Below are 27343 nucleotides of genomic sequence, written 5' to 3'. Positions count from 1 at the left end.
GAGGTCTAACTAATGCTAAATATAGTTTGAGGAAGACTTGGGGCTTCTGTTGCTTACGCTCCTTGAAATAAATCCCAGTACCCTATTTGCTCGATTTCTAGCTTGAATGCATTGTGCCCTTGGACGGAGATCAGAGCTCACTAAGACCCTAAATCCCTCTACTTTTAGACCTGCTTTTGAGAGTGTCATTTAAGCAATAGTTATGTGAGGGTTGTTCCTACCTACAGTCAGAATACTGCACTTCCCTACATTGAACTCCATCTGCCATTTATCCACCCAGTCATACAATCTGTTGAGTTCACCCTGGAGAATACTAGCGTCCTGATCCGACTCAATTACTCTACCAATCTTGGTATCATCTGCAAATTTACTAACATCACTACCATAGCTGGGCACAATAACAGAAAACCTTATTCCTGATAACCGATAACTGATAATGAAAAACCTTAACGGTGATAACCGATATTCGATAAATGGATCTCGTGTTTTAGTCCACGAGTCATCCACTTAGGATCATTGTTTTCTTTTCTAAGTGTTCACTGTGGTATATGCTGTCATTGCCCCTCTACTATTACTCTAACTAAATTATTGTAAGACATTTCTACCTGGTTCTCCTGGCTCTCCAATCTGCAGTTCTGGCCCTCATGAATTCCTAAATTATCCCAGTTTACCCTTTCAAGATGTCTTCGAAGCCCCTTGTAATTTGCTCTTCTGAAATCTGGCACTAACACTGGGTTTGGTTCGCTGGTTACCGCCATAGCTGGGCACGATAACAGAAAACCTTATTCCCGATAACTGATAATGAAAAACCTTAACGGCGATAACCGATATTCATTAACTAGAGACACAAATATAGGCGATAACCGATACCCGATATAAATCCACAATTCGATACTAGCTAGCGATAAGTCCGATAGGCAAAACGATACTATATTGATATTTCAGATAGAACATTGATGAATTCAAATTTTCGTTATCTGTATTTTAGAAACTTACAGAACCTTAAAACCACACGTTGACACGTACATATGGACGGTAATACTAGAAATGCCTGAACCGGTGTTGTGTTATTTGGCGTCCCCACCGTCAAAAATTGTTTACAAACACTGGTCTCTCATGAACGGTGCATGCTCAGACCAGCAAGCGTGAACCTGTACAGTCTCACAAAGCTTTTAAACCGTAATAAGGAGTTGCTGGAAGGCTGAATCAGACATACAGTACCACTACCACCGTCCTCGCTGTTACTAGAACGGCACTCTGTACGAGTTGTATTTATATGTACAGAGTGTACGTCGTTCTAGAAACAGCGAGGATAATGTGGTACTGTATTTGATTCAGCTTTCAACAACTCTTAATGGGTTAAAAAACATTGTGAGACTGTACGTCTAAACAATGGTCTGAGCATGCAGTTCAGATCTCGACCAGTGTTTGTAAACAAAAGCGCCAGCTTTGACGATGGGACACCAAATAACACAACACCGGTGCCTTCAATACCATGGCATGGTCACAAACGAATTTGGAATATCAAATTTGAGGCAGTGAATAATCATTTTTGGGGCAAAGTTAAATGATTTTTCTCTATGATACATTGATTTTTGAGTAGCATAAAAAAATAACCTAGTGTTTTAATTTTCATGATCTAAGTATGAACTCTCATCAACGAAGATATTTCATACCCAGTTTTTCATACAACACCGGGCCACGCATGCGCAGTAGGGAGGAGACAACGTTTTTTTCTGAGAGGCTGAAAAAAAGTAGCGATTATAGCTAGTTTGGTTACAAAAGTAACGAAGATACCGATATATATTTAAATAAGTAGCGGATGGTCGATAATCCGATTTTGTTATCTGCGATAAAGTATCGCGATAACGCCCAGCTATGGTTACCGCCCAGTCTAAGCTAAAACGAACCGTTCTGTGGTCACTATTTCCTAACTCTCCGCCCACCTCCAACTCACGTAGCAAGTTCCCATTATTGGTTAGGACTAAGTCTAATATGTTATCTCCTCTGGTAGGCTCAGTAACTACCTGCTTAACCCGCAAACTGCTGTACGCCTTCTGGGCGGCTGAGCGGTAAGCTGCTGTAAGCCTTCTGGAAGCGGGCTTTTCAAACAGGCGCCAAAAAGTTTCCGCCGCGGCTTCAGATACTGCCAGAAAAACATTTTTGTGATAGAAAAATCTAAGAAATATGCAGGATACAACACATTTCGAGCTATTGTAATATTTATGACACGTTTATGTAACTTAGATATCATTTATTGAAGGTCAATCTCTCGCTGATATAGCCGCACTAGGCGACGCACTCAGAATCTCAGTCCCGCAGCTTACGGGTTAAGGAAATTATCTTGTATAACTTCAAGAAAGTCCTCGGCTTCCAGGTCACCCACTAGGTCTTCCCCGTCTATATTCCTATAAATAAAGTCCCCCATTACGCAGACATTTCTACTCCTACTCGCCCTGCCAATCTCCTGTAGAAATATACTCGTGTCCTGCCTGTTAAGGCTGAGTGGCCTGTACATAACTCCTAGAGTTAGTTTTCTTTCCTTTGTAAACGTCCACACAAACTGATTCAGAATCCATGTGAGCTTTGACTGAATTGTCAACTAAACTTTTAATTGTGTCTTTATCATATAGCGCAACTCAGCCCCTTTCTGCCCTTCTGTCTTTGTGAAACATCTGATAACCTGTTATTTCAAATTCTGATCTAAAATTTCTATTGGCAGTGTCTATCCATGTCTCAGTGATCGCTATTATGTCAAAATTTTCTGAACAAGCTTCACCCCTTAGTAAGTCTATCTTGTTTCTGAGGCTCCTGCTGTTAGTATAGAAGATTCTTAGCCCGCCCTCTGTTACTCCCCTATAATTACTTCTAAGCTGCCTGGTTATATTATGAGCTAGATGTCCTCTTCCATTACTCCTCCCATTGCTCCCATTACTCCTTCCCCCCTCGCCTATACTAAAAAATCCCTCAGGGTTCCAAGTGCTCGCTCAAGGGAGTCTGAGAGAGCCTCAACACCCTTGAACGTCAAGTGTATCCTGTCACGGGCGTAGAGGGCGTCGTTGCCAAAGAAGAGGTCCCAATTGTCGACGAACAGCCACCCATTGCGCTCGCAGTGCTCAGCAAGTCTGCTGTTCACTGCTATTGCCCTGGACAGCCATCCATCGCCATGGCAGGACGCCACACACTACTGGCGACCCACCAGCGTCACGTATCCTGCCTAACAATTCTCTAAAACACCTGAGAAGGTCCTCGCTTGGCACACGAGAAACCGTTTCTGCCACAGCTGAGAAAGACAATGGGGTTCGATCCCTCGCTTGCCATACACGCCTCAATCCTGTCTGATATATGGCCCACCCCTGCCCCTGGGAAACACACCCTCGTCCTGTTCTTATCCTTGGAGCAAAATACCTGTCAACATAACGAACCTGACTATCACCAACAACAAGAACCCGACGGTCACAGAAACTCACACGAGAATTCCGTAATAGTCTAACAAAGCCTGTGTCTCCGGTCTCTGTGTCTCCGTTCGGGTGGTCTCCGTGGTCGAGTTGTCTGGACCCGTGCCCAATATCAATGGCTACCATGTGCTCAAGTTTTTGTCTCTGTGATCTCCATGCCTTATCCAACCTATTTTCAAAGGTTTTAACTGATGGTGCACTCACTACTGCTTCAGGGAGGCCGTTCCAGATATCCACCACTCTATTACAGAATGAATATTTTCTTATATCTAACCTGGCACGTTGTTTATATATCTTCTTACTATGTCCCGTGTAGCTTGATAATTTTGATCCATGAAGAGGCCGCTGCATATGTCACTGTCGTACACTCCATTCATGATCTTGAACAATTCTATCATATCACCTCTTGATCGTCTGTATGACAGGGTTGGGAGGCCTAATTTCTGTAGTGGTTCTGGATATGACAAGTTCTTCAAGGTTGGTACCAATTTGGTGGCTCTTCTTTGAACTGCCTCCACTGCCTCAATGTCCATCTTCTTGCTCGGGGACCAGGCTTGGTTTGCATACTCTAGGTGTGGTCGAACTAAGGCAATAAACAATAACTTGAGTTCTGACTCATCCAGTGTCACAAATGTACGTCGGATCAGTCCGACCAATCCGTTATCCTTATTGATTTTCCTTGCACGGTGTTCTTTAAACTTCAGCTCAATCAGTCCAAACTCCCAGGTCCTCTTCCACTGTGATGTCCCTTAGCTCCTCCCTCATGTTGCATGTGACCTTTTCTTCATTTGATGTTCCTAGCCTCATAGCACTGCACTTTTCAGGGTGGAACTCAACAACCACTTCCCGACCAATGTTGCATCCTGTAGAGATCTTCCTGCAGTCTAACACAGTCCTCTCTTTACCAGTTTGTCTCGATAACTGATGACTGCGTATTTTGAGTAATTATCAAACCCAAAAGTCAGACCCACGTCTGCACCAAATAACTTTTTCATATTGGTTACTTTATTCAATTAGCGCGAATTCAGTTAGCGCGACCGCGTTCATACACCTAATTCTCGCGCTAAATGGGTCTCTACTGTATAATACAGAATGTGTCGTCGGCTGTAGCCATATGAATGCAAGGATACGGGGGTGGGGAGCCAGATGGCCCGGCCCCCCCAAAAAGTATTAGGATAACTAAAATATTTGAAATACCCATGAATTGAGCAAACATGTAATATATCTAAGATACCCTTACAAAGCTAAAGAGCTGGGGAGCGAAGCTGGCCGCCGCTAGATAGCTCTGGACGCTGTCCCCCAAACTTTAAAAAATTCCTCCTCATGGTTCCTTGGGCTTTACTATGCGGAGGTGGACGGGATGCTCAGGCAAGATTTAAATTTTTTCGGTGTCTGATGTAATTTTTCACTCCTGCAGGGCCAGGGCACAATGGGCAATGTGCTTTTATGGCCCCGCACTCATCTAACAATCTATATACTCGTACAGGGCCGTAGTACGCCGTACCCAGGGGGGGGAGGGGCCGGGTGGGCCGGACGACCCCCCCCCCCTCCATCTGCTAAAATGTCTACTTTCGGAGAGAGTCAAAACGAAAACTGGTACCTTTCTGTTGCATTTCTGGAGAACTCAGGATTTTCTTTATTTATTTTCAGTATTTAAGTTATGGAATCGTATATTGAATATTATAGAGCAACATTTAAAGGCCTAGGAAAAAATCTTTGTGACCTCATTCCTCACATGCAAGCAGAAAGTGAATTTTAGTGCAGGCCACTATCATCATTCGGCACTTGGAAGAGGAAATAAGGGAAGACTTCCTTGCCTTTGTGCGTGCTCATGACCTCACTGGTAAAGGTTTAGCCTGGCTCCTTTTGTGCACCGTTGAAGACCTCGGATTGAACATGGCCAAGTGCAGGGGACTTGGTTTCGATGGAGTAAGTGCCATGGTGGGAACATTCAAAGGGTGTGCCGCAGTACTCATGAAGAAGTACACCCTGGCCAAGCCAATCCACTGCTTTAGCCACCGGCAGAATCTTGTACTGACGAAGGCGTGTGACGTCAAGGAAGTGAAGATCGCTCTTCAAACACTGACCCAGGTGTACAACCTGACCCAGGTGTACAACACTGACCCAGGTGTACAACACTGACCCAGGTGTACAACACTGACCCAGGTGTACAACCTGACCCAGGTGTACAACACTGACCCAGGTGTACAACACTGACCCAGGTGTACAACACTGACCCAGGTGTACAACCTGACCCAGGTGTACAACCTGACCCAGGTGTACAACACTGACCCAGGTGTACAACACTGACCCAGGTGTACAACCTGATCCAGGTGTACAACCTGACCCAGGTGTACAACACTGACCCAGGTGTACAACCTGACCCAGGTGTACAACACTGACCCAGGTGTACAACCTGACCCAGGTGTACAACACTGACCCAGGTGTACAACACTGACCCAGGTGTACTACACTGACCCAGGTGTACAACACTGACCCAGGTGTACAACACTGACCCAGGTGTACAACACTGACCCAGGTGTACAACACTGACCCAGGTGTACTACACTGACCCAGGTGTACAACACTGACCCAGGTGTACAACACTGACCCAGGTGTACAACCTGACCCAGGTGTACAACACTGACCCAGGTGTACAACACTGACCCAGGTGTACAACCTGACCCAGGTGTACAACACTGACCCAGGTGTACAACACTGACCCAGGTGTACTACACTGACCCAGGTGTACAACACTGACCCAGGTGTACAACACTGACCCAGGTGTACAACCTGACCCAGGTGTACAACACTGACCCAGGTGTACAACACTGACCCAGGTGTACAACCTGACCCAGGTGTACAACACTGACCCAGGTGTACAACACTGACCCAGGTGTACAACACTGACCCAGGTGTACAACCTGACCCAGGTGTACAACACTGACCCAGGTGTACAACACTGACCCAGGTGTACAACTTCGTTCATCCTTCAAATATGCGCTCTCTCCGCTTCACAGAGGTTGTCAAGGTTACCTCGGCCAAGCGCGAAAAGCTTGTTCCCCTGTGCCCCACCAGGTGGATTGAGAGGCATGACAGAATGATGGTTTTCGTTGAATTTCTGCCTGTCATCGCTGTTTTTCTCGAGGAGGAACTTGACGCCACCGCTGGGCTCCTTCTCATCGCCATACGTGTTTCCTGCTTTCTCGTTGGACTGGTTGTAGTGGAGTGTATATTGGCACATACTCTCGAGCCGAGCCAAACTTCAGAGAAAAGATGGCGACCTGGTGTCAGCCGATGCCGTGGCATCGAGACCATTTTTGCCAAGTTCAGAGCAGATGCGGAGAATCATTTTCACGACGTGTACATGAAAGCGGAAGAGCTTTTGGTCGAGGTGGGGTCATTGCATGAAACCATGATCACCATCCCTGTGCCACGACTCTGTGGACGACAAACCCAGTGATCAAATGTTCCGTGCGAGAATGCTGAGGAGTACTACCACCGGCGGTGTATGCGTTCCGTTCGTGGACCACGTCTTGGCCTCAGCCAAGTTCGGTGACGACACAGTTCCTGTCGCACTTCAGCTCAAGCAACTCCTCAAAGGCCCTGAAACGGATGTTGCATGCGGTTGTGCTTCAAGTGGCAAAGCTCTACGAGCTCGACATTGAATCCCTGACACTCGTGAAGGTGGAAGCGGAGCGCTGGGCATTATCTGTTCCGGTCTTCCAAACTATCAAAGAAGCCCAGGCACACGCCAGCATCAGCATGTTCCCCAATCTCGCCATTCTCTTGAAAACTCTGTTGACGCTTCCAGTCTCCAACGCGGAGGCCGAGAGGTCTTTCTCAGCATTGAAAAGGCTGAAAACCTATCTGAGGAGTACTGTCGGCCAAGAGCGCCTGAACAGGCTTCCCTCCTCTGTGTCCACCATGATATCCCCATTTCAGTCGAGAGATTGATCAGCAAATTCGGCGAAAAAAACCGACTACTCTTTTGCTTGTGAGTCACTTGTTGAATACTTGGGAATTTGTAAATATATTTCTTTAGATCAGCCAATCTTTGCAAATGTGTTACCTCAATCCCATGTAAAAGAAGCCCTATAAGAATTCCTTTTTATCTTCAGCTGCGTCTAATTTCACATATTAGCTCTTTTTTGTAAAGGTCAGGTTTGTAATTTATATATGACCTGTATTATGATCACCCTTGCTGCTTACATAGCGAAATAAACATTTAGTTTTCTTGGTGATCGTATGGTGATGATTTCTACCTGTTCAGATCTGCCTTTTTACGGGTCGGATGTGCAATTTGAATTGTTTCTTGTTATTGCTTGCCAGCTTAATATTGATTGCACTTCATATATAGATACAAGAAAAATTCATTTGTCACATATACGTTGATTGCTCGGAGCTGCGGATTTTAAGCAAAGAACCGCCATCACTATCCATTGGTCTTCACTGTTTGAGGCTGTCGCTAACTTATGAAATTTTACCAGCGGGCTCCCCAAAATTGATTTTCTGGATCCGCCTTGCTTTGTTCCTCGTGTCAACTGTTATATCAACTGTTTTGCTTTCCACTGCTTCATTAATCACACTCTTGACTTCCTCCCCAACTTTCTGCTTGACTTCATCAATCCTAGATTTGAACTCACTGTTCACTTGAGACCTGATATCATCTCTAATTTCCTCCTTCAGATTCTTGACATCACTCTTGATCTCCTCTAAGGCCTCAGTGGTTTTAGTTTCCAGGGCATCCATACGTCTTTCTACTTTATCCTGTCTCTTGGATGTGTTGGTTACTTGTTTGAACAATTTCCCCGCAACAATATCGCATTTGGTACAATACCAGTGAATCTTACTTACTTGATTGCTGCTCAGGAAATTATACACTGCCTCAGTGACCTCCTCACACTTTATGTGGTGCCACATTTCACATAGTTCACAGCCTAGAGCCTTGTCTTCCTCACCAACCTTAACCTTACAGACTGGGCATGTGTCTGTTTGTTTATCTGCGTCTCTATCGTCTGCCCCTGTCAGCTGATCATCCCTGCCCCCAGCCGCAAGGATTGTTTTGACAGATCCAACAGTATCCTTGGTTTTGTGGCCGCCTGCTTACTAGACGGATTATTCTTCGAACGATTCATTCTTCTGGCAATATTACTATTGGAGAATTCCTTCACTTTTACAGAGCTCTCACGGGCACGTCCACCCTCGACCACGACCATGGACCCTAGGCTGCCGGTGTGTGGAGGAAAAGAGAACAAGGAAAGAACGAGGACAACAACAACACACTCAGCTTCCGCAAAGGTTGGGGCCGCCTCACCTGCAGGGCTGGACAGCAGCATGAGTGGCCAGGACAAGCAGGAGCAGACTGCTGCAGGGGGCAGGAGGGTCAGTGGTCACCAGATGAAGCAACTGGCTGCTGGCAACTACAGCAACAAAGGAGAGAGGAAGTTTGTGTGTCTGGAGTGTGGAAAAGAATTAACCACAAGGCAAGGCCTCAGATATCACACCCTTACACACACTGGTGTGAAGAACTATGAATGTAAGGAATGTGGGAAACAATTCATCCAGAAGAGTCACCTTGATACACACACCCTTTCACACACTGGTGTGAAGAACTATGAATGTAAGGAATGTGGGAAAAAATTCAACCGGAAGGGTAGCCTTGATACACACACCCTTACACACACTGGTGTGAAGAACTATGAATGTAAGGAATGTGGGAAAAAATTCAACCGGAAGGGTAACCTTGATACACACACCCTTACACACACTGGTGTGAAGAACTATGAATGTAAGGAATGTGGGAAAAAATTCATCCAGAAGAGTACCCTTGATAGACACCCTTACACACACTGGTGTGAAGAACTATGAATGTAAGGAATGTGGGAAAAAATTCATCCTGAAGAGTCACCTTGATACACACACCCTTACACACTGGTGTGAAGAACTATGAATGTAAGGAATGTGGGAAAAAATTCATCCGGAAGAGTCACCTTGATACACACACCCTTACACACACTGGTGTAAAAAGTCATGAGTGTGAAGAGTGCGGGAAGAGGTTCAGTGTGAAGCAGGCACTCAATCGACATGTCTTCAGGCACTATGGCCTTAGAGAGTTCAAGTGTGATGTTTGTGGAAAGCTCTTTAAGACAAAGAGAGACATTGCCAAGCACATGAAGATCCACTTCTGAAGTGTGTCAGTCTACAGTAGTTATAGTGACCAAGGTAGGGAAGGGGATGGGAGGGAGAGGAAGGGGAAGGGAAGGGAAGGCTAGCCCAAGAACGGGAAGGGAAGGAAAGGGAAGGCAGAGCAAGGGAAGGAAATCCCAAGGAAGGAAAAGGGAGAGTAATGTGGTGTGGCTGGGTGTGGTGTGGTGTGGCTGGGTATGGTGTATGGTGTGTGGTGTGACTGGGTGTGGTTTGTGGTGTGGCTGGGTATGGTGTGGTGTGTGGTGCGGCTGGGTATGGTATGGTGTGTGGTGGGGCTGGGTGTGGTATGGTGTGGTGTGGTGTGTGGTGAGGCTGGGTGTGGTGTGTGGTGTGGCTGGGTGTGGTGTGGTGTGGTGGGGCTGGGTATGGTGTGGTGTGGTGTGGTGTGTGGTGCGGCTGGGTGTGGTGTGGTGTGGTGGGGCTGGGTATGGTGTGGTGTGGTGTGGTGTGGTGTGTGGTGCGGCTGGGTATGGTGTGGTGTGGTGTGTGGTGTGGCTGGGTATGGTGTGGTGTGGTGTGGTGTGGTGTGTGGTGCGGCTGGGTTTGGTGTGGTGTGGTGTGTGGTGCGGCTGGGTATGGTGTGGTGTGGTGTGTGGTGCGGCTGGGTATGGTGTGGTGTGGTGTGTCGTGCGGCTGGGTGTGGTGTGTGGTGCAGCTGGGTTTGGTGTGGTGTGTGGTGTGGCTGGGTATGGTGTGGTGTGGTGTGTCGTGCGGCTGGGTGTGGTGTGTGGTGCAGCTGGGTTTGGTGTGGTGTGTGGTGTGGCTGGGTATGGTGTGGTGTGTGGTGTGGCTGGGTATGGTGTGGTGTGGCTGGGTATGGTGTGGTGTGGTGTGGCAGGATTTGACTCGGGGACTTTTTTTACCTCGCTGTTGGTGGTGTTTGCAGAAGGACAAGCAGGACCCGGACGGTGACATCATTATGAGGCTTGAGTACGGTCTCCTGAACTCCTCGTCCCTGTAGCTGATTGGTGAGTTGGCGACCCTGTTTTTTCTTTGTTCGCATGTCTCTCTGTCTCTATCTCTGGTTGTGGCTTTTAATTGATGGGTCTGTCTATGTCTGTGTCTCTGGTTGTTTTATTTGCTTCTCATTTTCTCTCTCTGTCTGGGTCTCTCTGTGTCTTTGTCTGTCTCTGTTTTTCTCTCATTTTCTCTCCCTGTGTGTCTCCGTCTCTCTGGATGTTTTATTTGCTTCTCATTTTCTCTGTCTGTCTGTCTGTCTGTCTCTCTGTGTCTTTGTCTGTCTCTGTCTCTCTCTGGATTTCTGTAGCTTTTTGTGATGGTTGTTTATTTCTGTTTTTATTTTCTCTGTGTCTGTCTATGTCTTTGTCTGTCTCTGTTTGTGTCTCTGTGTCTATGTCTTTGTCTGTCTCTGTTTGTGTCTCTGTGTCTGTCTTTGTCTGTCTCTGTCTCTCTCTGGATTTCTGTAGCTTTTAGTGCTAATGGTTGTTTTATCTACTTCTCATTTTCTCTGTGTCTGTCTCTTTGGTAGTATTGCTTTCCTTCTCTTTCTCTACTTATCCCTGTTTCATTTTCCTCCGTTCTCATTTTTTGTTCTCTTTCTGTTCTTATGTCTTATTTTTTCACCGTTTTCCTTTCATTCTTTTCCTTTTTCATTTCTCTCTTCCTCTCCTTGTCTTAGTTTTCCCTTTTCATTTCTTCTTCTTCCTTTTGCTGTCTCATTTTCTCTGTGTCTGGCTCTCTGGATTTCTGTAGCTTTTATTTATTTATTTATTTTTACAACAAAGGAGACGGCTCAAGGGCAACAAAAAGTGCATAGAAAAAAAGGCCCTACTCACCGCTGCCATAATAGACGAAAGTAAAGAGTGGCCAAGAGAGAGGTCAATTTGTGGTGGAGAGGTGTCTTGATTTTGGGAAAAGATGTCTACATAGTTTGTCTATTTTTGATCTGTTGTCTGTCTGGAAAGCTGGATTTTCTTATAGCCTTCTCAAAGTAATGCTTCCTCTACATAGTTTGTCTATTTTTGATCTGTTGTCTGTCTGGAAAGCTGGATTTTCTTATAGCCTTCTCAAACTAATGCTTCCTCTACATAGTTTGTCTATTTTTGATCTGTTGTCTGTCTGGAAAGCTGGATTGTGATAACAAGGGAGTCAAGTAAAAAAAAAGTATTTTTTTTCCATGGGCCAGAGCCAATAAGCGCTTTTTCATGTATTTCAATACCTCGAGTTTAGCGCCATACCTTCGGAACGAAGCAAGCGGAAATTTGATAGGGTACTGTATTCTTTTTTCAAAATTAGCTTCCTCTTCTCCTTATTTTCACATATTCATTTCTTTCTTTTTTATATATGTCTCTGTTATCCTTATTTGGTCTTTTCTTTAAATTCCTCCATGCCTTACTTCTGTTTTGTTTTTCTGTTTCACACCTCCTCCCAAACCATGTTTTCTCTCCTTTAGCTTTTACTGTATAGTATGGAACATCTATCTCTACTCCTTTGTTGTAGATATTCATAAAAAGGTCATATTTCTTTTGAATGTTAGTACTCCTCTTCATATCACTCTAGTCTACCCCAGGGAAGAAAGTCTTGAGTCCAACGTAATCTGCCTTTGCGTAGTTTTTCCTTTTTTCCTTATATGCCTCATCTCGGTGTTCACATCCTTCCAAAGTTTTCATCTCTAATAGCTCATGGTCGCTCTTTCCCAAGGGGCACTCATGACTGACTTCTTCATCTAGCTCAACATTTTTTGTGAAAATTAGGTCTAGTCTTGATGGTTGGTCATCCCCTCTCAGCCTTGTTTTTCCTTTGACCCACTGCGTCAACAGGTTATCTGTTGCCAGCTTCAATAGTTTACTTCCCCAGGTATTTTCTTCACCCTCCTTTGCATAGTCTTCCCAATTCACCTCTTTGCAATTGAAATCTCCCGCTAATATTATTCATTCATTCATTCATTTCATCGACGCCTGCTCCTAGGAGCTCCCACCAGGGGATGGCCACGGCAGAAGAGCTTCCAACTTTCTCTATCCAGACACTCCTTCCTTGCCTGCTCAAAGTTTCTCAAAGATCTTTCACCCCTCTCCCTAACGTACTCTTGCACCCTATCCCTCCATTTCACTGGAGGTCGTCCTCTAGCATTCCCTCCCTCTATCTCACTCACATACACCCTTCTGGTCATCTTACTCTCCTCCATTCACTCCATGTGGCCAAACCACTTTAAGGTCTGTCGCTTCACTTCTTCCACCACTCCACACTTCTTCCCTTCACCCCTGTGATACATTCCAAAATGCTCGTACACACTTTCATTACTCATTCCATCCATTCTACTCACACCACAAGCACTCCTCAAATAACTCATTTCCACTGCCTGCACTCTAGACCTCTGACTTTCATTCCAGGCCCATGTTTCACTTGCATATGTGAGGGTTGGTACTATTATTGTATTTCTCATATCCCTCTTTACCTCCATGCTCACACTTCTGCCATTCATGATTCGTCCCAAAGACCCTACCACCCTTCTTCCTTGCAATGCCCTTTCTCTTATCTCTCCCTCCATACCACCATGCTTACGCATAACTGATCCAAGGTACTTAAACTCATTGACCTCCTCCATTTCTTCACCATTTAAAATTATTTTGCATTCTTATTCACATTCAATTCCCACTCTCTATGGGCATACAAAATCTACAACCTCACTTCTGCTTCGCTCACAAACCATCACTTTACTTTTGTTGACATTTACTTTCAGCTTTCTCCTATTACAGACACTATCAAAAACACTGACCAAATTTTGTAGGTCACTTTCATTTTCTGCAATGAGCACCGTGTCATCAGCAAACAGTATCGAATTCAGTACCCACTTCCTTCCCCCATCGAACAGTCATACTCCAAATTCTCCAACTTTGCCCTTCATTTCTCTAATAACACCGTCCATATAAATATTGAATAACCATGGTGACATGACGCACCCTTGTCTTAAGCCCACTTTTATCTCAAAATGTTCACTTGTTTCTCCAGTAATTTTGACACATGCAGATGCATCCTCATAGAAAGACTTTATTGCACTAAGCAGTTTTCCTCCCACACCATAAATCTTTAAAACAATGCAATCCAATCGACTCTGTCATAAGCTTTTTCCAAATCCATGAAGGCAGCGTATAGTTTCTTTCCTTTTGCTATTATTTTTTCTACTACCATCCTGAAGGCAAATATCTGATCCACACATCCCCTTCCCTTCCTGAAGCCTCCTTGCTCTTCACTGATTTTCTCTTCTGCAAGTCCTTGCACCCTCTCTATTATGACTTTTCCATATACCTTTCCGGGTATACTCAGGAGACTTACACCTCTATAGCTCCCACATTCCCCTCTCCTGCCCTTCCCCTTGTAAACTGGGACTATGATGGCTTTCATCCAGTCTGCTGGCACCCCCCTCCCCTCCCATGCTACTTCAAATATCTTGACCATTCATTTCAACTTCATCTCCTCCACACTTCAACATTTCTGCTGTGATTCCATCAATTCATGCTGCCTTTTCGATTTTTAATCATTTTATTGCCTGATTTACTTCTTCATATGTTATACTTCTTTCTTTATATACTCCTCCTCTACCTCTACTCTAAACAGCTGCTGTTACAGCTGCTGGACGTCCATCCTCAAAATTCATTAAGTTTTTGAAATATTCTCTCCATCTCTCTTTCTCAGCTTCCCCGTCTTTCAGCATCTTTCCATTCTCATCCATAACTTCATTTATTATTATAATAAATATATAAATATTAGCTTTCTACTATTCTTTATTTGGTCTGTCAGTGCCCGTACTGTTTCTTCCAGCATAGTGTTGTATCTTACTTCATTCCAACTTTTGGCTTTAGGGGGACATAGGCTGTTATTATGTTATTCTTCTCTCCACCCTGTACCACTACCTGCACAGCCATCACCTCCGCACGTACCATTTCCATGTCTCACTTCAGTCGCTTTCAAGTTTTGTTTTGTCATTGTCATCACTCCTCCTCCCTTTCCTTCTTTCCTATCTTTTCTCCCAATGTTGTACTTGCTCTTTCCCTCCAGCACAAGTTCCAGTTATTTTGCAAGGTTTGTTTCAACTCTACATATCATATCTGGATCACTCTCCCTTCAATAATCATTAGTTTTTTATTTTTATACAAGACCATCTATGTTTGTGTATGCAATCCTTAACCCATTTTATCCCAATGTCCTCATTTGAGGACACCTGATAACACATAATTTTCCCATGTTATGAAAACATATATAAGTTACAGCACAGAATAATGATTCCTTCCTGACGTACATAAAGAAAAGCTTAAGGTTTAATGACATCTTTATCTGACTGTAGTTTGACTCTGAAACTGGTGAACATTTCTGCCTCAAAATGCACTGCATTGACTAGGCTGTGCTGACTTTCTCATTCCTGAGATGAACTATTATTTTGCTGTGTTTTATTCTCAAGAAGATGCAATATTATTCTCATAATACCCCAATAAATTATCTTAAGTAGAAAAATAATTATTGATATTACAAAATGTCTGTCCTCAAAAGAGGACACTGGGACGATATCGTGGCAGCGCGTGTCACAACACGTTCAGGATGGTGCATGCTGTAGAGCGGACTGAATCCCAGTTCCTACGCAGACCACCGCAGGATGCTTGTCTAATCAGCCGCAGATGTTGGTAATAAGGCACATGATATGATATATAAAAAATATGTGTGTGTGTGTGTGTGTAATTCACCTCTTGGTCTGCTGCGGGTCTCTCTCGAGACAGCCAGCCGTTCCCCTACGGAAGAGCACAGAGCTCGTAGTACCGATCTTTGGGTAGGACTGAGACCACTCACCCACAACACACCGCGACAACGAGGTCACAACTCCTTGCCTGACGTCGCGTACCTGCTCACTGCTAGGTGAACAGGGGCTACACGTGAAAGAAGACAAATCCAACTTACCTTCACCCGGCCGGGGAATTGAACCCTGATCCTTCTGGTTGTGAGCCAGACGCTCTACCCCTGAGCTACCGGGCCGTGTATGTGTGTGTGTGTGTTTACTCTTTTATATCGTATACTTGTTGACTTAGGTATTGCTCACTTGAGTGCTGCATTGAGCTGCTGTATTGCAGATGGTGAAAGCTACCTATTCTGCACTGACAATAGATGAAGCACATGCCTTGTTGTGTGAAAAGGGCGCCGAGGGAGAGTTTGAAAAGGGCGATGTGATTATTGGACCACCAGATGCAGATGAACTGACTGATGAAGAGGATGTCAGTGGTGATGTAATTGGTGAAATATCTGTTCAAGATGTACCAGGTACACTAGAGGTTCATGTGGACAAAGATGTCACTGAGGAATGTGCTGTATAGAAAGATAAACCCACCAGAAAAAAAAGGAAAGTCTGTGATCATTTCAGCAATTTGGTATATTTGAAGAAAGCATTTCTGTAGGTGAAAATTCATAAATTCCTGCATGAAGGAAAGGATCAGCTTGATTTGATAACCTTCAGAAGAGATTTGTGTTCCACACTTGAAGCTGGGTGATGCAAATGGAAGACTGGGAAGGAAAAGCTGTGCCCCTGGCCCGTCCACAACAATGGTTGATGCTCGCTATGATGGAAAGGCCCATGTCATTGCAAAGCGGGAGAAGGAAAAGACGGTGCCAAAGGAAGGCGTTGCAGCACTGCACAAGTATTTTTGTTTTGTATTGGATTTTACTATTGATATACACATGGCAGAACTGTTACTATAACAGGTACATTTTTACTTTTAGTTTTCATTATAATAGTAAACTGCGTGTTGTCAAAAAGAATAATAGAGTATTTTTCATGCTCCATATATATGAAAAAGAATATTACATAGTAATAGTTTTCTTTCCTTATTTTCCCAGTTGATATGATATTGTCCCAGTGTCCTCTTTTGAGGACAGCTGATTTCAAGCTTATTAAAGGAAAATAAAAGCTAAGACCATTATGTTGCATCTTTCTTTAACCAGATGAATGTAATTTAATAAAAACTACCAAAAAATACTAAAAGAAAAGACCCTTGAGATTTAATAGGTTAAACCTTTCTTCCCTTCTCCCTTTTTTCCCCCTCGTGTGTGTGTGTGTGTGTGTGTGTGTGTGTGTGTGTGTGTGTGTGTGTGTGTGTTACCCACATTACTAACAGGCAGATGAATGGTGGCTGTCTGCTAACTGATCTTCTCTTGGCAGGTTTTGTTCCCAGCTGTCCCATGAAGGTCTCAGGCAGCAGCCATCCCTCATGATGATGCAGCTCCCCTCAGCCTACCGGGCGGCCGCTGGTGCTGGGAACACACCCACGCCTCCCCCAACCCAGCTGCAAGGGGAACTTGCTGAGGTGAGTGTGTGTGTGTGTTGACCGATTTATTTCTTTATTATTATTTTCTAGTCTATGGTACCGGTAGGCATAGCTGGGCACGATAACAGAAAACCTTATTCCCGATAACTGATAATGAAAAACGTCAACGGCGATAACCGATATTCGTTAACTAGAGACACAAATATAGGTGATAACTGATACCCGATATAAATCCACAATTCCTGTACTAGCTAGCGATAAGTCCGATAGGCGAAAACGATACTATATTGATATTTCAGATAGAACAACATTGATGAATTCAAATTTTCATTATCTGTATTTTAGGAAACTTACAAAACCTTAAAACCACACGTTGACACGTACATATGGACGGTAATACTAGAAATGCCCGAACTAGTGTTGTGTTATTTGGCGTTTCCACCGTCAAAAATTGTTTACAAACACTGGTCTCTCGTGAACGGTGCATGCTCAGACCAGCAAGCGTAGACCTGTATAGTCTCACAAAGCTTGTAAACTGCAATTAAGAGTTGCTGGAAGGCTGAATCAGACATATAGTACCACTACCACCATCCTCGCTGTTTCTAGAACGACACTCTGTATGAGTTGTATTTATATGTACAGAGTGTACGTCATTCTAGAAACAGTGAGGATGGTGGTACTGTATGTTTGATTCAGCTTTCCAGCAACTCTTAATGTGTTAAAAAAGCATTGTGAGACTGTACAGGTCTACAATTAATGGTCTGAGCATGCGCAGTTCACGAGAGACCAGTGTTTGTAAACAAAAGCGCCAGCTTTTGACGATGGGACACCAAATAACACAACACCACCAGCTTTTGATGATGGGACACCAAATAACACAACACCGGGTGCCTTCAGTATCATGGCATGGTCACAAACGAATATGGAATATCAAATTTGAGGCAGTGAATAATCATTTTGGGGGCAAAGTTAAATGATTTATCTGATATATTGATTTTTGAGTAGCATAAAAAAATAACCTAGTGTTTTAATTTTCATGATCTAAGTATGAAATCTCATCACCGAAAAGATTTCATACCCCGAAGTTTTTTCATACAACACCGGGCCACGCATGCGCAGTAGGGAGACGTTTTTTTCTGAGAGGCGTAAAAAAAAAAGTAGCGATTATCGCTAGTTTGGTTACAAAAGTAACGAAGATATCGATATATATTTAAATAAATAGCGGATGGTCGATAATCCGATTTTGTTATCAGCGATAAAGTATCGCGATAACTTATCACGATAACACCCAGCTATGCCGGTAGGCTTTCGTGATGGGTCCTGATGGTCGGTCCCAGCCCATCACGGTGCAGGCAATTGTTTATAGTGGCGCTGTCTTGCTTGCTGTGCCCCGGAGCTCACCTGTGATCCCATTCAGAGCGAGACTCCAGAGTCTGGATTGGCAGGAGGTCTTGAGGGCAGCATGGGGGTAGTCCGTGGCCACTCGGCGCTAACTGAAATATCCCATCTTGTGGTGGTGGGTGGGGCGCGAACCTGGGACCTCCTGAATGCGGCGCTGGTATGCTAACCGCTCAGCCACTGCCCCTCCATGTCATGATTCTCCTTGTTATGTTCCTCATAGAGTTTCCTTAAAGCCTTATAATATGTGCTGGATTTCCTGGTGTCAAAGATATATATTTTTTCCCTCAAAATAGGAATAGAAAAAAATGGCAGTGCATATTGAGATAGGTAACTGTATGTGTGTGTGTATATGTGTGTGTGTGTGTGTGTATGTGTATATATATGTGTGTGTGTGTGTGTGTGAGTGTGTGTGTGTCCCCGTGCTTTACGATGGCTGAATTTATGATCAAATTCCTATCTGCTACAGCAAACCCATGCTTTTAGGAGACAGCGACATAATGAATTTTGGCTTTAAGGAACATTTTTGCTTTCTCTCTCTCTCTCTTATATAATGTGTACACCTAACACTTGGCAGAGTGCAGTTTATGGTATCTGTTAAGAACAATAGTGTGCCTTTTATTTTATTTTTTTCCCGATAACTTCCCTCACTAGTAAGAGTTGCTACATCAACATGCATTGCTTTATTTTAGGTTTTACTGTTTATCTGATAGGGTTTGATGTGTTTAACAAGAGTGAGAATGTGATGGGCTCAGTGTCTGCAGAGCCGCAGGCAGCCGTCCTCCCATACTTCTAGATGAAATTTTACTTGGAAACTTTATATCCATTCCAAGACAACTGAAAGTTAGGAAAAGACTTGTGAAAACAGTTTAGAAAACTGGTTTGCAGAGCACATTAATTACATTAATCTTAACCAACTTTAGCACACACAAAAAAATAAAATAGCAATCTTGGAGGGTAGGATGATGGGGGCAGTTCCCCCCTAATGTCAGGTAGTCATACATATGTAAATGATTTCAATATTTGTGTGTGTGTGTGTGTGTGTTTTCACTTAGTAATATTATTTATATCCACAGCACATTATGAATTTGGCCAGACAGAAGACCAGGTAAAGATCATACAGGATGGAATACTATAGACATCAACATCAGACGTGTAGAGGCTGAGAATGCTGGACAGGCCTTTGTCCTGCAGTGGACTAGTAATGGCGGTGAGTGGATGACACAAGGTTTGAACACCATCTTTATTGCAGAGTGCAACGATGGCAGCCTATAGACACCTTCACAGAGCGACTCACTGGGAGAGAGGAGAGAGGTGGCCAGGAGGCAGACCTGTATATTGAAGACCCGTGGGGATCCCTTTGTACTCCGGAGAGGCGTTCATGCATCACAGCCCCAGAAATGAACACAGCTTTTATTGTAGAATATAATTAAAATCTTATGTTGTATAGAATTCAGGAAATCAAAATAACTAAGATATTACTTATATATTTTTTCATTAAAATTTACACAGCCTTTTCATGTGCCCATTTCTTGAAACCAACACTGATTATGTAAACAATAACTTATATCAATGGAAATATTATAAATAACACTAAATGCTAATACAAATTATGTTAATAATAACCTGAACACCAGTTTGATGGAAAAGCAGAGGTTAGCATCCCTGACTACAAATCTGCAGGCCTTGGTCCAAATCCCGGCCCAGGCAGTCAGCATGCAACCCACCCAGCTGTTCATCCTTTCTTTCAGGATGGTCGGTAAACGGGTACCTGGGGAGACTTGGGACAGGTAAACAGTGGGTAACACGGATGTTGCATGGGACCTGTGTTGGGTTAATTAATGGGTTCTCTTCTAGTTGTATAAAAACAAATATATTATTCTTTCTGATGCACATCTTAAGTAATACCATAAATTGTCTCTTTATCAATTTTGTTCTTGACCACTGCATGCCTCCCTGGTGAAGTGTTGAGAGTGAATTTAAGCCATGACTATCCAGGCTTGGGTCTGGATTCCCGACTGAACAGTTTGGGCACAGCTGTTCATCATCTCTTTCAGGTGGGTCAATAAATAGGTACCCGGGGAAGGTAAACTGGTAACCAAGGTGCTGCACTTGCCGTGTGTACCCAGGGTAATGAGTTCTCTCTCATCACAGGCTCAAAAGCTAATGAGAGGTGAGCAATGATGCCGAGTGGTCAGCGTGTGGGCATGGTAAGCCCGTGGTTCGAGTCCCACAAAAACACGCTGATTTTTCAAGCCATCGCCGAGTGGCAGAAGATTACCCACATGCTGCCCAGATCCGCAGTCAACCCTAACTTCAGCGAGTTCGTTCAAGTGGAGCACTGGGGGGCAGCATGGGCCAAGCAGTCATACATCATGGCAGCCACTATAAATAGAATTCGCCTGTGCCACTATTGCGATGAGACTGTCCAAGATGCTCCTCAAACTACAGGCAGCACCTAAAAAAAAAACAATAAATAAATAAATAAAAAATAAATAAAAATTCTCATCCCTTACAATACTTTATCATTCACAACTCTCCCTGAAGCACCTGTTATCTGTCTGTTTTTCTCTGCTTTTGCTCTCGCCTTTCATGCTACTGTAAAGTTTGGGGCATACGCAATAGCTGTAGGTGGCCCCGGTACTCATCTCAGTACCGTTAGCCCTTGAGTCTGTGGTGGGTGATAACCTATTACCCTGAGACACGGAGCGTCTGTGCCTACATAGAAATGTCACCACGATATCATGCGGCATCACATTCTCCAGACCCGAGAATATTTGCTTTGCACACGTCTAAAACCTCACGTATATGACAGCAAGCCTCTGTGAAGGCACCTAGCTGCTGCTGCTGCTGCAACATCTCCCTCTGAAATGTGTTTTATCTGCTCCTAATGATCATTTCTGGTCTGTTTGAGGTCATGATAAACTTCCTGCTTTTGACAACAGCCCCGATATTCATCATCGAACCTCCTCCTTTGCCTTGGGGCACCATGAAAAAGGGGAGGCTACAACGCCAACAAATGGGTTTTGGTATGGTGCAGAAGGTACCAAAGAAGAAGCACAGTCCATGGTTGTAGAGGAAGAGGAACTGGGTTGTAAAGATGAAGTGGCAGCAGAAGGTGCTGGATCACATGAAGTGAACTGCTGCAAAGTTGCAGCAGCTGTGGGGATCTCTGTAGGTGGCAGTTTTTTACGCACAGCTGTGAAGAAAGGAGACATTGCATTACCAGTTATATATGAAGGACAATAAATGACATGACTCGGGAAATCCATCTTCCTTTCATACACAATGTTAACCTGGTAGCTGCGGGGATCATGTTTCTTAAAGGACCCTCTAAGCGAGAAAAATGAGAAAATATCATCACTCACGTAAACCATTTCATAATATATATCAACGCATTTGTGATCAGTTTATGAATCATCTATTTTGGGGGGTTTATATCATGGCAAAAATTTGGCCCGTCACTGGTACACGGTAAAGCCACAAATTTGGCCTGTCGCTGCTACCGGGTTAACTTGTTTTCCCGAGACTGAAAAATAATCCTATTCTAGCAATGAAGGCACCAGAAAGAAATTGGCAAGTGTTGCATATTAATGTAGATAGTATTAAATAAATCATCTTTAATCCAAGGCAGGCCCCCTCAGCACTTCTTTTTTTAAATGAGTATGTCTCATTTAGTACGAATTGAAATATATATATATATATATATATATATATATATATATATATATATATCTATATATATATATATATATATATATATATATATATATATATATATATTGATCTAGACCAATCTAAGGAAAATGAAAATTGATAGGGAGGATAATGGTAATAATAATGGTAATTCCATACTGCTAAAAGAAAGATTACTAGTATTGGGATCACCCTTCATCAAGTGGATGCTCACCTTCTAAGGAGTGTGTCAAAAACACCCTCGCCCATGTGAAGCTCTCCACAGATAACAGTGGTGACAGCACCATGTTCTTCAGTGATGTTGGGCAGTGATGGAGGGTGCCATGTGAAGCTCTCCAGAGATAACAGTGGTGACAGCACCATGTTCTTCAGTGATGTTGGGCAGTGATGGAGGGTGCCATGTGAAGCTCTCCAGAGATAACAGTGGTGACAGCACCATGTTCTTCAGTGATGGCAGGCAGTGATGGAGGGTGCCATGTGAAGCTCTCCAGAGATAACAGTGGTGACAGCATCATGTTCTTCAGTGATGGCAGGCAGTGATGGAGGGTGCCATGTGAAGCTCTCCACAGATAACAGTGGTGACAGCACCATGTTCTTCAGTGATGGCAGGCAGTGATGGAGGGTGCCATGTGAAGCTCTCCACAGATAACAGTGGTGACAGCACCATGTTCTTCAGTGATGGCGGGCAGTGATGGAGGGTGCCATGTGAAGCTCTCCACAGATAACAGTGGTGACAGCATCATGTTCTTCAGTGATGGCGGGCAGTGATGGAGGGTGCCATGTGAAGCTCTCCACAGATAACAGTGGTGACAGCACCATGTTCTTCAGTGATGGCGGGCAGTGATGGAGGGTGCCATGTGAAGCTCTCCACAGATAACAGTGGTGACAGCATCATGTTCTTCAGTGATGGCGGGCAGTGATGGAGGGTGCCATGTGAAGCTCTCCACAGATAACAGTGGTGACAGCACCATGTTCTTCAGTGATGGCGGGGGCCCTCACCAGTCTTCTTCATTAAGCTTCTGTCTTCCTGCTTCAGGCTGCAATCAAACAGTTGTTTAGTACCACATTAATATGTTTGGGGCAGATTGAATTATAGCTAACATAGTATACTGTTTGATTGAATATTTGAAAGAATCAAACCTAAACTAACATACTGTTTGATTGAATATTTGAAAGAATCAAACCTAAACTAACATACTGTTTGATTGAATATTTGAAAGAATCAAACCTAAACTAACATACTGTTTGATTGAATATTTGAAAGAATCAAACCTAAACTAACATACTGTTTGATTGAATATTTGAAAGAATCAAACCTAAACTAACATACTGTTTGATTGAATATTTGAAAGAATCAAACCTAAACTAACATACTGTTTGATTGAATATTTGAAAGAATCAAACCTAAACTAACATACTGTTTGATTGAATATTTGAAAGAATCAAACCTAAACTAACATACTGTTTGATTGAATATTTGAAAGAATCAAACCTAAACTAACCAGGTTACCCCATTCCCAAGCTTGCAGGGTAGGCACTGAAAATGGTAGATTGAAAAACAGAACTGTATTACTAACCTAAATGAATGTATTATTCTAGTGTTTGTGTTAGAGATAGGTTTACTGTTCAACAGGATGAGGTTGGGTTGTTAAGTTTGAAAATGGCTCTTAATGAAGCAGTAATAGGTTACTATTTTGTCTGTGATTGTTAAATTATTAGCATGTGTAAAAGCTACAACTGCTATATGCTACATAGTAATATTCTATGTATCTATATATCTTTCCCTTTGCCCTAATTAAAGGTTAAATTCAATATCAATGAAAAATTTCTGCTCTTATAAATTGTCAAAATGAGTTGTAGCCTATTCCTAACTGATCAGAATTAGTTTGCATCCTGAGAACACGTGATTGATGTAGTATTTGTTTCAATAGGCTAGAAATTTATCATTTAAATCAACACAAGGTTATGTTAGCCAGTCATTCATTACACATGTTTTTCTTTAGTTTGAGACAAGGTTATGTTAGCCAGTCATTCATTACATGTGTTTTTCTTTAGTTTGAGACAAGGTTATGTTAGCCAGTCATTCATTACACATGTTTTTCTTTAGTTTGAGACAAGGTTATGTTAGCCAGTCATTCATTACATGTGTTTTTCTTTAGTTTGAGACAAGGTTATGTTAGCCAGTCATTCATTACATGTGTTTTTCTTTAGTTTGAGACAAGGTTATGTTAGCCAGTCATTCATTACATTCATTTGAGTAGCTTCCATAACCTTCTCTCGATGGACAGAAGTGACAAAACAAATGACTAACATAACCTGGTCTCAGTGTTACAAAGGGCAGAGCAAGTTAATAGTGACAGAAATAAACATTACAAAAGATTTAGCAACCGAAGGGACAGGAGTACGCATTGCTACAGATGACACAGTAACCCAAGTGTGATAGGGATTGTAATGTTACGGAAGATATGGTGACGTAAGTGACGAGGACCGAGCGTTACAGACAGCGTAGTGACTTAAGCATGACAGGGATTGTAGAAAGATTGTGGAATGATTGTATAAAAAAAGATACAGTAACTCAGCAGTGACATAGATACGTAATGTTACTGAGGACATGGTAACTTACGTATGATGAGGATCGTAATGTTGCAGATGAACTAACAATAATTTAAGTGTCAGAATTCATCATGTTACAAATGGCATATTAATTTTAGTGGCATGGATCAGAATGTTACAAAATATATACGTATATTAAGCGGCACGGATCGTAATGTTACAAGATACATGGTACCCACACCGATATGTATACATAATGTTAAATGACATAGTAACTTAAATTAAATGGATATATTACGCTAAAAAAGCTTAGTAACCAAAGTGACATGTATACGTAATGTTACAAATGGCATAGTAACAAATGAAATGGATACGTAATGTTAACAAGACTTAGTAACCAAAGTGAATATGAATGCGTAATGTTAACAAAACTTAGTAACCAAAGTGAATGAATGCGTAATGTTAACAAGACTTAGTAACCAAAGCGACATATACGTAATGTTAGGGATGACACAGTAACTTAAATATAATGGTTAGTAATGTTAACAAGACTTAGTAACCAAAGTGACATATACGTAATGTTAGGGATGACACAGTAACTTAAATATAATGGTTAGTAATGTTAACAAGACTTAGTAACCAAAGTGACATATACGTAATGTTAGGGATGACACAGTAACTTAAATATAATGGTTAGTAATGTTAACAAGACTTAGTAACCAAAGTGACATATACGTAATGTTAGGGATGACACAGTAACTTCAGTATAACATGGATCGTAATGTTACATCTACATAAAGACGAGAAATGAGCATAACAGTGAGTGCCGGGTTGCCGTAATCTTGCCTCAACGTACAGAGATCAAATTAACACACGACATACAAATTGCAGTTACTTATACAAGCACTTCGTAGGTAAGGTTGACAAGTTATATTCCATTAGTTTAAATGACGTAATCTCTCCTTGACATACAGAGATCAAATGAACATACGACATACGACTGAATTGAAGTTACTTATACAAACATCTCAAAGGTAAGGTTGGCATAACTTATATTTTGCTAGTTTAAATGATGTAATCTTCCCTTTACATACAGATCAAAGTAACATACGACATATGAAATGAATTGATGTTACTTATACAAACATACCAGTGAAATGAGGTTACTTATACAAACATACCAGTGAATTGAGGTTACTTATACAAACATACCAGTGAAATGAGGTTACTTATACAAACATACCAGTGAATTGAGGTTACTTATACAAACATCTCGCAGGTTAAGGTTGACGTAACTTATATAGCGTTACTTTAAGAGATGTAATCTTGCCTATACGTACAGAGATCGAAGTAACATCTCGAGAGTAGGGTTCAAGTAACTTATATTTCGTTAGTTTAAGGTTACATATACTTACAATAAAGTCGTAAAGAGGGAAAGAATAAAGGTGTGTGGAAAAGGTCATCTTATTGCCTACAAACACCAAGAGAGACAAATATTGGGGCGAGGGAGGGAGGGCAGGGTAACAAATACACACGCACACACACACACAAAAAATAATAAATAAATAAATAAATAATTAAATAAAAACACTGAACCACATACCCAAATCAAACACCTCCACACTAAACATCCTTCTTCGACCGTCCATGTTGAGAGGAGCAGGAGGAGGGCGAGGGGGAGGAGGGCAAGGAGGAGGAGGCGGAGGCAACTGAGGAGGAGGAGACGAGAGAAGACGTGGAGCCGCCAGCGATGGAGTTGGCGGCTGTTCCTCCGTCCTTCCTTCAAGGCTGTGGCGGGTGACTTCTTGGCCACTGCCACCGCCTTGTCCATCTTCTCCTTCCGGTGGATTTGGTACTCAGCGATGAGCCGGCAGGTTAGCATGAAGAACACCTGGGGGGGAGGGGAGGGGAGGATAGGGGAGGTGAGATTAGGTTGAGTTAGGGGAGGTTTGGTAAGGTAAGGTAAGGTTAAGTTAAGGTAGGTTAGGTAAGGTTAAATTAGGGGAGGTTAGGTCAGTTAAGGTTAAGTTAGGGGAGGTTAGGTAAGGTTAAGTTAGGGGTGGTTAGGTTAGGTAAGGATAAGTTTGGGGAGGTTAGGTTAGACGAGGTTAGTTAAGGTTAGGTTAGGGGAGGTTAGGTAAGGTTTGGTTAGGGGAGGTTAGGTTAGGTTAGGTTAGGTAAGGTAAAGTAAGGTAAGGTTAAGGGAGGTTAGGCAAGGTTAGGTTAGGGGAGATTAAGTTAGATTAGGGGAGGTTATGAAGTTTTATCTTTTAGGGTTCAAGGGCAATAAAACAAAAAAGGCATAAAAAACACTAGGTCCTGCCCCTGAACAGAGAGAAGGAAAAATGACAACGGGGCATAATTACCAGTGAGGGGGCGAGTCTCTCAAACTTGTCGCCCACCATCCAGTGATTGTACCTGGCGAACAGCATCATGAGGGCCAGGACCAGGTTGGCAAACTGCTTCACACGCTCTGAAAGACACAGAAACTGCTCAGCAAGGACTGTAGGCGGGCATCCTCAACACTTCCCCTCACATCAACTCTTTCCAAAGGCCAAGAAAAGGTATCAATTGCATTCTAATGACGTGAGGTAATCCAGCTTTCCAGACAGACAACAGATCAAAAATAGACAAACTATGTAGAGGAAGCATTAGTTTGAGAAGGCTATAAGAAAATCCAGCTTTCCAGACAGACAACAGATCAAAAATAGACAAACTATGTAGAGGAAGCATTAGTTTGAGAAGGCTATAAGAAAATCCATC

General features: G+C 42.9%; 2 protein-coding genes across 27 annotated transcripts in view; one reads left to right on the top strand and one right to left on the bottom strand.

Annotated features, from left to right (window-relative positions):
• LOC126984858 (uncharacterized) overlaps nt 1-27343 on the top strand; it is a 197801-nt gene that overhangs the window by 139576 nt on the left and 30882 nt on the right. For 2 of the 19 annotated variants that reach the window (XR_007738045.1, XR_007738057.1), the window contains exons 4-5: nt 16828-16972; nt 19584-19849. The exons of 15 other annotated variants lie outside the window; for them this stretch is intronic. The gene's annotated coding sequence lies outside the window, so the exon portion shown is untranslated. Of the gene's footprint in view, nt 1-8640; nt 8844-10554; nt 10637-16827; nt 16973-19583; nt 19850-27343 lie in introns of those variants that run through there. 2 more of the 19 variants (XR_007738058.1, XM_050839096.1) reach the window with 2 other exon arrangements.
• LOC126984854 (uncharacterized) overlaps nt 1-27343 on the bottom strand; it is a 72592-nt gene that overhangs the window by 16578 nt on the left and 28671 nt on the right. The window lies entirely within an intron of this gene.

Source organism: Eriocheir sinensis, chromosome 57, assembly GCF_024679095.1.
Source record: "Eriocheir sinensis breed Jianghai 21 chromosome 57, ASM2467909v1, whole genome shotgun sequence".
Classification (NCBI taxonomy): Eukaryota; Metazoa; Arthropoda; class Malacostraca; order Decapoda; family Varunidae; genus Eriocheir; species Eriocheir sinensis.
This window is presented reverse-complemented; position numbering and strand designations above follow the sequence as displayed.